Below are 9518 nucleotides of genomic sequence, written 5' to 3' on the forward strand. Positions count from 1 at the left end.
TATTAAAAATACATTGAAGCAACTCTGAACTATTGCTTATAGGTTGTAGCAATTAATTTAATTTAAGTTTTGTAGCTTTTCTCTCCTTTGAAGTTGTTTATACAAGCTTTCTAACACATGTTAAACCTGGTGCAGGGATTTACTTCCATTCACACCTCAGAACATCAGTGAAACCCACTTCAGTTCCTCCTAAAGGTGAGGTTGAGATAACAGCTGTGTGCAGATCAGCCACGTTTTTTCCAACACCAGAGTGAGAAAACTGTTTTTCATGTACGACTACTGTCTAAAATGTCAGTGCATGCTGCAACAGCAATTTGTCTTCCCTGCAAAATATAATCTACCACAGACCAAAAATAGATAAAAAACAGCCACAGACAGGTACTGCATGAAGATAACATTTAACACCGGACTAGTGCTCAGTAGCCAGTTTGTTCAGCTTTTCTCAGTGTATGTGTATGTGATGCAGGTCTCTTTGTGCTTCATCTGTTTAGTGCTCTATATTATGGAACTCCAAAGTGTTCAAAATTAAATAAATAAATAAAGAGGTCAAGATGAAATAAATAACTATGTGAATAAATAAGACACAGATATGTAATGTGAGAATGATATTGTGAAATAATGGAACACATTTTGAAAAAAATGCTCATTATTGTGAAATATATTGCATTCTGCTATATAAATTTACTTATTATTGTGAAATATTATTTCATGGTCATTATTTTTCACAATAACAGAGATTATTCCTGAGGCATTTTATTTATTTCCAGCCGTTTTTAGTCCAAAATGACCTTTTTTCAAAGTCAGTCTTTATTTCAAAATCCCGTTTTTCCCGATGGTCTATTTATTTCATAATGCGACTTTTCAGCAGAATGACTTTGTCTGTCAATCAATGTAAGTGGGCTGGACCTTTGCACCTATTGGCTTATCGTTTACCATCGACTAGTTTTCCTGGATACCGGCTCCGCGGACGGCTGCTACAGCTAGCAACAGCGTGCTAGGTCAAAAGTCACGGAGGATGGCGGACTGGTGTGAACTTCAGCCAGTTCTGCTCATTTAAGCAAATCAGATAGAGAGGGATCATTTACCTGTAGATACTGTTTTGAGTCGTTTAGATGTTTCTGAAATGCTTGGGATGATAATTGCTCTTCAAGATGTTCGCATCGATGACAGCATTGTCAAAGGTTTAAGATCAATTCAGCACCGTGTTCGTTTGGAATACGCCGAGGAAGAACAGTCTTCAAATGTTGGCCGTCCACGTCTAGAAATCCCGGTGCAGCACTCAGGACTTTAGTGCTGTCCGGGATAACCGTCGGGGTAATTGCCGATACATTTTCTGTCTCCGAGCACAATTAGGAGGAAAATGACGGAGGATGGTCTAAGGTAAGTTTATGCTGTAATTGAGCACCTGTGTGATTCTGTACACAGCATTGTTTAGGTGTTGACCTTAATTATGACGTTTGACAATGAATTATTATCGCTTACTTTTTTTTTGTTACTGTCTAAACTAAGTGGGGCAGCTACGGCTAAAGCTATCGGCGCCATCTCGGCGTTGAGACACGTTTAGCAGTGTTAGCTGTTAGTGTGTTAACTCGGAGACTGGGGTCAGTGGAGCCTGTAGGAACCTTTTACACAGAGAGTAGACCCACCAGCTTTCCACAGTCTACTTACTTATCACATCTTGTTAGACAACAGGGTCATTAGTGCTTTAAATAGTACATAGTTGAATGTTTCATTGCTGTTTGCAGTTGATTGTTCTCTGATAACGCATAACAAGGTTGATGTTAAATAGCGAGTTTATTGAAATGGTTGTGTCTATTTCAGCAGCATTATAGATATACTTTCTCTGGTGTCTTCGGTAAAGCTAAAACAAGAATACATTTACATCCTTGGTTCTTTCAGCATTAATTGGAAAACTTTGAGATTTGCTGTGCGCCTCCCAAGCCATTCTCTTTTATCCCACCTGTCAGGTATAGATGGCAATACTTTAAACAAAGTTAAATTTGTTATACCTGAAGAGAACCAATCCTGACCTAGAATGGGTGAATGAATAATTAGTTGGTAGCCAATGCCTAAGCAACTCACATAGGCCCTGGCAGACTCAATAAGTCCATCTAGGAACAGCTGCAGGAAACACCTCTTCAGTTTAGATTTAAAACATGTGCATGCTCTTTCAGGTTGATGAGGATTATGGTGTGGACTGGACAGGACAACATAATCGCTGCCCATCAAATGAGATCACCATTCCTGAGATTCAGCTCCCAGATGCACTGAATGAACAAGACCCTGCTGTGCTACCAATACTTCAAAATCACTTGTAGAAAGACATTATTACATTTAATCAGTTTCTATGTCAGGAGGATTTTTTTTTTTTTTAATTTCTACAGCTTTGTAGCTAATACTGACTCAAAACAGCATAACCAATTTCATTTTCAACAAAACGGTGAGTGGCTATAAAACAGGATTTGTTTTATACAGCTGTCACTTTAATGATATTCATTTCTTGGTTGGATATACAGTACATGTCAACTCTGAGCAGATTTAATACAATGAACACAGTAGAGTAGTGTAACATCTTAATTCAAATAATTTTTTCTAGAAATTTTTGTATCAGTAGCGAGTATAAACAAAACATATTGTGTAATTTATAATGTACAGTGAACAACTGATTTTGATATCTGAACTCTTCATCAGTTTATATTAAAAAAGCCATAAATGCACACCTGTACTCTGTATTTTTCACTGTCAAGTGTATTAAAAAGAACTAGAACTCACTAGATTGTCCGTTTCTTTGAACACCGAGTACAGTAATGTGATGCAAGAAAGAAGAAATGGTCTAATTTTACCATGTGGTTATGGAATCAATCGTAAACCAGACCAAAACCTGAGTCAGTAGAGTTGAGACACACCTGAATGTCCATTAGAAATGACTCATAGGTACAGTAGTGTGCAGGAAGACGTAGTACTTCAAAACCGGTGGAAGACTTTGGAAGATTGCTGTTGACCACTTCCACAGTCATTTCTCGGCAAGACTTCCCATCCTGTCCAAAACTTGATGAGGGCTTTTTGTTGTGCACAAGATGTTGCAACAGAAGATTGTTTTAAACTATGACATCCTATATTCATTATTTTGAATCTTTTATGGAGAAATACCATAAAAGATGACCACTTACATACAGGGCACCAGACATTTTTGCCCCACTCAAATTGCTGTTGTAGCTTTTATAGATATTTTTATGTTAACAAAGCTAAAAGTAGTCTACATACAATTCTAGTGCAACTGATAATGCCACCACTCTTATGTATTGCATGGAGCAAATAACAAAACAAAATTATACTATAGCGTAGAGCTGGGCGATAGAACGATAACGATATGTATTGCGAAATAACTTTTTCTCAATAGAAAAATTAAACTATTGCGATAGACCTCACCGCTCTTGTCCTTTTTATAAAAAAATAAATAAAAATAAATATCGTGATATGAAAAAATCTCATATCGCCCAGCTCTACTATAGTGTACTTTGTTAATGACCCAAGATCACTGGACTGTATGTAATTTACCAAAGTATAATCAGAGAAAACCAATGGCAAAATACCTATCGCAGCAGACTTACCATTTTCAATGAAGGACCGAAGGTAACCTGCCACTCTGCATTTATCCTCGAGAGCATTCCTCTTCTTCCTCATCTTCATCTTCTGTGGCAGGCCACAGTCATTTTATAGCTTTACTTATCTTGTAGTCTTAAGAGCATCAGCAACATTAGGTGTATTTTTATTAAATGTAACCCAGCTGTTCAACTAACCCACGCATACAAAACAGTATATTGGTGTTTTGTGTCAACAATTAATGTTCATCCTTCATAAATTAACCAAATAGCTTTACTATTCAGATGTTAAAAGATGTGACCTGATCTTACCTCACAACAGGGAGCAGTCTCTGATTCCCTTGGTTAAAAAGTTGGAATGATGTCTGATCTTTCTGTCAGAAGCGGCCATACCATGGTTTCCTTAAGCCCTTTCCTCAGCTGCTTGACTTGACGACTTGTTTGTGTTATGACCTACAACGGTGAGACCAAACCAAAACTGAAGTTGGAGTCTGTAAAGTGACACACACTTTAAATGTTAAATATTTAAAGAACATCCACTGTACTAGTAAAAGCATTTTCAAATTATACCCACTTACAAAATCACTACGTTGAACTAAAATTGCTTTTTCTTTCACATAGATTACTTGTCTTCCATATTAGCACAGAAGATAAGCCACTTTAAAACAGTCATGAATAACTATTACCTACAACAATGTAAATAGTAATACAGACATTAACCCAGAAGACAATTATTTTCTCTTACCTAATTTATAGAATTCTTTGCTATGATAAAAAACAGTATTAAAAAAAATCTGTGACTAAACTGATTAAAAAGCTCATTTTTGCCAGACAGACAGACTAACCAAGCAATAATAACATATCGTTACTTACCCTGAACAGCGTTTCGTGGAGTGGAGCTAGCTGTGATAGCGTTAGCATTTGCTAACGTTAACACTGTGCGGTTGTGATGAGAACTTGGACCAGGGACCACTTCATCTCCAGTACACTGCTGCAATACGCAGACTGAGGTGAAGACGTTCAATCTAAGCGGTTAGCAAGTTCTCTGAGTAACTCAGAAACGGACTTGTTTCCTGCAGCCATGCCCTTCACAAGAATTGATACACCTGTAACGTTATTCGCGCCCAGTGTTTTGCATTTGTCGGTGCCTTAAGTTTATTTTGAGCTGCATACTGCCGCCAGCTGCATAGGAGATGCATTGCACCATTAAACCTAAATCGACAATTCATGTGCTATTACTTATGTCTGAGTAAAGGAGCAACCAATCACACAACTGGCTCCGCCCTGTCTTTCTTGATTGACAGACAAAGTCATTCTGCTGAAAAGTCGCATTATGAAATAAATAGACCATCGGGAAAAACGGGATTTTGAAATAAAGACTGACTTTGAAAAAAGGTCATTTTGGAATATAAACGGCTGGAAATAAATAAAATGCCTCAGGAATAATCTCTGTTATTGTGAAAAATAATGACCATGAAATAATATTTCACAATAATAAGAAAATATATATATAGCAGAATGTAATATGTTTCACAATAATGAGCATTGTTTTCAAAATGTGTTCCATTATTTCACAATATCATTCTCACATTACATATCTGTGTCTTATTTATTCACATAGTTATTTATTTCATCTTGACCTATTTATTTATTTAATTTTGAACACTTTGGAGTTCCATACTATATATGATCTCAAATGAATTATCGAATGAATTACAGTTAACAGGGCCTCGTGTAGTTAGCGTATTGTCTGTCTTGTCTTAATGTTGGTTTAAAATGGAGCACTGTAACAAAAAATAATTTCCCCCAGGGATCAATAAAGTATTCTGATTCTGATTCTGTAGCATCTTTGCTTCAACAGGGGGCGCCAAGCTAAAGGTACAAGTTGGATTGAATGAAAAGCTCTACTTACTTCTATTATTGTGAGAAGAAAAAGTCCCCACAAAAGCAGTTTATGCCGCTACAATGGAATCTGTGCAATCCAACAACGACAAAGTTAAACTTCTAAATAATGCAGTAACTTATATGTCAGCAGGATCAGTAGCTTTGATTATGCCACTTGTACTGCCTGACATGAGCTGCGTTTCCTGTTTTTATTCCAGACTCTATGGCTGCGATTGTTTGCTGTCATTTTTCCCGTGGCATTTCGCTGACCCCGGGGGCGAGCAGCTGACCGCTGGACTACCCAGCTGTAAGAGAGGAGGACAGCGGGACGTCCATCTGACTACTGCAATTCTCCTCCAAAAAACCCCACCGTATAAGCCTCTTATGTAAAGCAGAAAACACTGGGTAATCTCTCTCTCTGTCACTCCCTCTCTTAGTGTCTGAGCTGTTGTCACTATACTGCTACTAGTGTTTGTTAATTCATCACTTTGGTTCTTCCTTATTCAACTTTATCAGTAACAAGGAAATCTTATCTTCATCTTAAGATTTGTGATGTTGTATAATAAGCTTTACCAGCTATTCGGCCTTACTTTCCCTCAGTATGTTTTTATGTGAAATATTGTTGCTCAACATCAGCAAGTTTCACTGAGATAAAACACTGCAAACTAGAAGATTCCTGAACACAAATTCCTTCCCCTTGTGGGAAGCATTTCCATCTTGCTGCTGTGTGAGAGAAGTCAGCTGTCCACTCCCTGCTGTGTGCTGCTGTTGTCATATGTGGCATTACCATGCAATGTGACAGTGTAGTCCAGATTGTGTGGCACATTCCCTCTGCATGACGCCCACACATCACATTCAGGTGTGGGCCCGTGTACAGGAATACACTCACACACTCTTGGCATGCAGATGGTATATGCTGGTATGCTACATCATATGTTTTGTTCATCTTCAGTTCTTTTTTGTTATTCTATTTTAAATTATTTTACCTGACATTCCACTGATTTATTAAATGCTGGAAAGTAACAAATTACATTCATCCCAACATTTAGAGAAGTATTATTTCTTGCCAAGTACTTTATATTTCGCCCGGACTACATTTTAATGAACATTTTAGCTGTCAGTTACTTTGCAGGCATTTTGCAGATTTTTTATTAGTTTGTATGACACAGAAAATTCATCAAAGTGGGTCTTTTTTTTTAAAGTCTATTTTCTACGTCTCTAAGTCGGACTTTATTCCATTTTATAATTTCACGGGTATTAAAAAGTTACTGACAAACCGCTGAACTAACTTTACAGGACCGTGACGTCACCTTTTGTAGTCGTAACGCTATCTCATGCACGAGCCTTATTAGCCGACTTCTCGAAGCCAAGCCATTTGCGCCGTGCTGACGTAACGTGACGTGGTCTAACGCACACACGCCGTTGAAATTGGAAAGAGTAAAATGTTTTAACATAGAAAGAAAGAAGTCTAATCGGGAGGGTGCAAAAGTAATCTTCATGCAGGTGTTTCTCCCGCTGCTCCGCCACAAGCGCCAACTGACTACATGTGTCAAGGTAACGTCCCTATGTCCCCACTGTAAACATCGTGTTCCTCCGCCAAGAACGGTTAAGTAGGGCGGCGGAAAGTTACTGAACCCCACTCGGTGGACACCCAGTACAAACACAACTTTTCCACGCGGAAATCAAATAGTTAATTTTTATTCATTTAATTGCAACATGTATAATAGGACTGCCTATGCGAATAGAACAAATAAAGGACGTAGCCTAACATTTATCCAGGGACTGGATATTGAAAAGAGGCAGTATTTTGGCCTTTCTAGGTAAATGTACAACCTAAACATCTATTGTGCGAGAGAAAAAGATGGCACTCGATAATTTAAAACGTTTGTTTTTATTCGTTTCCCCGCGAAAATTATACGAAAATCTCCTAAATGGTGGGAGATCTGGGAAAGGGGGGAATTCAAAGCAACTAAAGCAAGAATTGAAAAACAATCAAAATATGCTTAAGTCGCATAAGCTCCAATTTTCCGGTTAATGTAGCCCACAATAACAAGCAGTGAGAGTGTCTTTGCTCTCAAAACAAGACAAGCGGAGGGATATAAACTCTTAACACATGATGTCGCCATCAGCCCTTCCTACTTCTCAGCTCACCTTCCAGTAACTCCGCACCGACAATTTCATTGGTCGAGGCATCGCGGACAGCCGCCCCCCATTGGTCGCGCACCTGTCAATCTTAAAGCAATGCCACTCAGGATAGATTAGGCACCATTTGCCATAACTAAATAGTTACATTGTACATCAAGTAGGAAGAATTGTTTTAATTGGTAGTCCACCGCGCTCGGCGGAGAGTTCATCTTCGTCCAAACCGCCTGAACGCGTTGAATGCAACGAAGTGTAACGCTTGAATCTCCCGTCTCATCCAACAGATGTGGACACTGCCCGGGTAAGTCACTCTTTACCAGCTTGTGTCCGCATTTCACGTTTGCCTCATTTTTTTCCTGCCTCTTCCTGTGTTTGGGCAGTTCTGGCAACTGCGTGTCCAGTCGCCGTGTTGTTTGTTGTTGTGGTGTTTGCATGTTTGTGTCGGAGTTGAAAAACTGCCACAGAGCCGTGGTTGTGGTAACTCTGAGGAGGATGTGCACGGTGCTCGTGTAAAACCTCCCAAGTGTCTGTCAGTGTTTGTATCAAGAAAACAGTTCTTCGTGTAGTTTGCTAAGTTAATGCCAGTGCCACAGTCAGAGCTCACTTCTCACTGCGTGCTCGCACGTTTCAGTCCCACAGACCTTCAGTAAACAGCATCTCTCAGCTGGTGGATTTGAGCGTTGTGCGCAACAGTAATAACACTCCATTAAGAGCTGTCAGAAACGATTTACGACAAGTGTCAGCCGGGTTTTGACGTGATTTCTCTTCATTTCTTCAAAGCAATTTCATTCCATGAAAAGAACGCATGTTTAGTTTATTGGCAACTTTTATTGCGCCATCAATTTCGTTTACGTGTTAAATGACAGGTTTACATTGCGGAGAAAGTGGGCAGATGAAGAGAGAAGAGCGCAGTTTTTGCTCTAGGAAAACTGTAGTGATTGGTGAAATTGTGTTTCTTTATCAAAAACCACATCGGACGCTTTCCCTCATATCCTTTAAGCTATCGCGGCTGTTGAATTATTTTATGTCTCTTTCATGAGCCCATTTCCGACAATTGTGCTCTCATTGCCGTGCGTAATTGCTTCTCTCCCGGGAGAGAGTGCCATCAAACTTCTAATTTCCCCCTGAAACCCGGAAACCATTTTACTCGTGGAAGCAGCCCGTAATGATGGCATCAATAAACCCAAATAAAGCTGCTGTCAAGTCAGCTCTGAGTTTTGCTTGAAATCAGAAGGGGCCCGTCTGCCTTCTTTTCCCACGCACAGCATCTCAGAGAGGCAGGTGATTGGGATTAGAGGGCAGCAAGACAATGAGAATATGTCCCTAGAGACGAGTCTGGCATGTCAGGAGGCAGGAGGAACAGTTATCTATTACATCATTATCTAGTGCAGCAGAGGAATGCACCGCAACACTGGCAGATGAGCGGTTCAACAATGCCTGCAGGTAAAGTCCAGATTGCCAAAAAGGTGTCAGTGGCTCTCCAGGGAGCCAGTCCAGGTAAGGGTGCTAGCGAGCGTCGCAGCAGCCAGAGGAGAACAGATTAGGTGTTCTCTGTGAGTCTTTGTCAGTAGGGCATGTTCGCCTTAGAAGCTTACACCACAGATGAGTGTTTGTCCTGATAAGACAGGTAATATGGAGATGGAGGGCAGAACTGACTGTGGGCATTAAACCACTGATGAATATATAAAAGTATCACGAATTGCAACTAAATTCCTCATTTCAAGTAACATCACATCAGAAAGCTAAAAAAAAATATATATATATAAAAAAAACCTTGTTAAAATTCACAGAAGAATTTGCTTATTTACTACTTAAGACCGAAAATAGATTTTATCTTGCTTTTTTAATCTTAATATGAACATGTCGTGCATCAAGACATGAAAGTTAAGT

The 9518-nt window shown here is 39.3% G+C and overlaps 1 long non-coding RNA gene across 1 annotated transcript; it reads left to right on the forward strand.

Annotated features, from left to right (window-relative positions):
* The first annotated feature begins 498 nt into the window (after positions 1-498).
* On the forward strand, positions 499-2771 carry LOC146659552 (uncharacterized). The gene is made up of 2 exons (XR_014913812.1): positions 499-1380; positions 2175-2771. It is a non-coding gene; the product is annotated as an uncharacterized LOC146659552 (long non-coding RNA).
* Positions 2772-9518: the final 6747 nt, after the last annotated feature.

The sequence above is a fragment of the Rhamphochromis longiceps genome, linkage group LG11 (genome assembly GCF_057381845.1).
Source record: "Rhamphochromis longiceps isolate RC_006_pf linkage group LG11, R_longiceps_female_GT1.1, whole genome shotgun sequence".
NCBI classification, from domain to species: domain Eukaryota; kingdom Metazoa; phylum Chordata; class Actinopteri; order Cichliformes; family Cichlidae; genus Rhamphochromis; species Rhamphochromis longiceps.